This window comes from Petaurus breviceps, unplaced genomic scaffold (genome assembly GCF_028583685.1).
Source record: "Petaurus breviceps papuanus isolate PSGF00001 unplaced genomic scaffold, PetGlider_PUasm1.0 90977, whole genome shotgun sequence".
NCBI lineage: Eukaryota > Metazoa > Chordata > Mammalia > Diprotodontia > Petauridae > Petaurus > Petaurus breviceps.
This window is the reverse complement of record NW_027187391.1, coordinates 62,414,060-62,416,812: the sequence shown is the minus strand read 5'-3', so window position 1 is coordinate 62,416,812 and position 2,753 is coordinate 62,414,060. Positions and strand designations below refer to the sequence as shown.

General features: G+C 46.2%; 1 pseudogene; it reads right to left on the bottom strand.

Annotated features, from left to right (window-relative positions):
• Nucleotides 1-2,002: 2,002 nt before the first annotated feature.
• LOC138152836 (U7 snRNA-associated Sm-like protein LSm10) lies at nucleotides 2,003-2,514 on the bottom strand (annotated as a pseudogene).
• Between the last annotated feature and the right edge of the window lie 239 nt (nucleotides 2,515-2,753).

The following is a 2,753-nucleotide window of genomic DNA, read 5'->3' as shown; positions in this document are numbered from 1 at the left end:
TGGAATGGACTTGTTGACTTGTAAAGAAAGGGCTGAACTGGGAGGAGCTGGTGCCTTGGATTGAGAGAGGCACAAGCAGAGAGAGAAAGGCAGAAGAATTTTTTTGGAAGCAGCATCATGGAGGCAGAAAGGAGAGGATTGCTTAGGGCCAGTTAGACCTGCCCAGAACTTTTGAGAGCTTACACTCAGAGCTGCCAAGGACTGAGGAGACATGGCTGTTATGCCGGTACTTTGTCTGTTTTGATGTCGTTTTGCCAGATTCATCCATTGGTGAAGGACAGTGCTGTTGTTGCAGAGGTCATGGAACCTTACTATTGGTTCAAAAGCCCTGAAGAAGGATTTTCTTGTTGTATGTTTACAGAAATCCTGGAAGAGGGTCTTGCTAATGTTTTCTGGGGTCCTAAGAATGTTCTGCAGACAGAGAATGAATTAATGAAGACACTGACAATGTATCTTGTGGCCTTGTTAAGCTTTGTCTCCCCAGGAATAGAGATTCCTGAGAACTTGCCTTGGGTCAAGATGAAAAAAAGACCTCTCTTTGGGCATTAAATGCTGTGACAATAGCTTAAGCTTGTTTTAACTCTGGGGTAGATGGCCTATTCAGTTGTGATCCATTGGTGGGGAACTTTTGACTTTTTTGTGTGTGTGTTCAGTGAATGACCAAATGAATGCACTTTGTTTATGATTGGAAACTAATCTCCATTTGAGAAGAGGGGCTTTGTGATTGACTAAATGAATGTACTTACCAGGGTTAGAGTAGTAATTGGTTGAATTATACCAATTCCATATTTTGAATTATGCTATATTTTGATTTTCTCTGTTCTTATTTTGTCACTGAATAAAATGGAGAGCAGCTAAGCTCGTATTTTGAACCTTGGGAAGTTGTCTTTGCTTGGCAATACAATCTTCTTCTGGTTCTATGTTTTGATCCTCTTCGGCCCCCAAAAAGGATTCTATAGTCTGTACTTCCTCTGTTTGTTCATCTTCCCAATCAGTTATTTGACTTTTGAGCTCTTTGCCATGATAGAACTGTGCTTCCAGAGTGGAAAGACCTGTGTCCCAAATTGCTGGAGTTTGCACAGCTGATGCCAGAGCTGTTGTCAGAGCTATTAGGAAAGTGCCCTCCCTATAGCCACCACAACCTCTGTCATACTAGCATTCTTCACCCCAGGACTACCACCCAAGATGGGGACACAGTTCTAAGTAGGTCAAAGCAAGAGTGGTTACCCTCTGCATGTTTGCTTGGTCCTCCTATGATCTGTAGGTCAGGATCTCTGGAGGCAGCCATGTGGCAGCAGCTGTAGCCACTGTGCTGCCATGCACCTCTCACCCTAGGGTCAGGGACTGGACTGTACCCTACTCTCATCCTGAGTCAGCAGGATTCCCCATTGACCTTTTACTTCCTCTTTGGTGTTTATGGGTAGAAAAGTCTCAAAACTGCCATAGCTGCTGGTGATTCAGTCTTTTTTTTTTTTTTTCCCTACTGGAGCACTTTAATTCTGCACAACATGGACAGACAAGTGGAAGCTGGGGGGGGGGGTGTCTAGGAAGGCCTAGGACTTGTGTCTGCATTCAAGTTTGGTTTCAGAAGTAAACAACTGAGTGGAGAGGATTCACAAAATATTCTTAGGCCAGCACATTCAGCAGCAAAGATCATCAATGAATATTAGAAAAACATTAAAAATGGCTGAAATTAACCCTTTGATACAGAATCGGGATGCTCCTTTGGTCTGACTAGTCAGTTAGTCAAGCCCTAATGGCCAGGAAGCATGGGAGATAGTCTTCAACTAATCCAAGATTACAGACATATCAGATTTTGGGTAACCAGATCAAATCCTGGGTCTGTAAAAGGCAAATGTGGCTTTAGAATGAGCTTGTCCTTCTCCTTGTGGTCTGCATCCTGACTGGGGAGAATTGTCTATCAGGAAGCAGGGCAGCAGTCTCCATCTAAAGCTGTAAGGCCAAGAGCTCTGAAGGAACCTGAGTGAAAGGGGAAAGTCTTTCACTTGTACTTCCTGGTAGGAAATTCCCTTCGGCCCTTACCCTCACTGTCAAAGTTGCGCACCCGATGGATGGCCTGAAGTTGCTGCTCAATGGTGGCAGTGATATTTACATCATCGGGAAGGTGGACATAGTGGACATTTCGACCAGTTACAAAGAGGTCATCGAGTTGGACCTGCTGGCCCTGCCGGTCTGTGTAGGTGACCTCAGCCAGGTGGATATTCATGAAGGCATCCACATTGTCCACTCGGCCATGGGCTACAATCTCATCCCGAAGGTCCACTGTGGTCACCAGGCCCCGGAGACCCTGCAGCAGGATGACCAGAATCTCAGCAATAGTCTGCTCTTATACTGAGTGGCTGACCTCCATCTGGAAGTGAAGATGTGGGGATACTTCAACACTTCACACGCGGGACCCTTCACTTCTCTCTTTCTCTTTCTCTCTCTCTCTCTAAGGCCTGGGAGGACTCCAGGGGCCATGGAGAAGTCCAGCGCAGCCTCACCAAACTTAGCCTCCAGGGCCATAGAAAGGCAGGGAAGATGGAAGGACCGTGATTCAGTCTTCTGAAGTCTACTCTGCTTGGTCTGGGCCACTGGTCATGGCTGCCCCATGTTTGTGCAGGTGCGGCTCATGCAGAATTGTGCTCGGCTCCCAGCTTGGTGTAATAGACCCTTTCTGCTGGCATGCCAGGCTGCCTTCAGTGGGAGATTAATTTCTCTCTGTCACTTTGTAGGTTCTGTAGCTCTAAAAT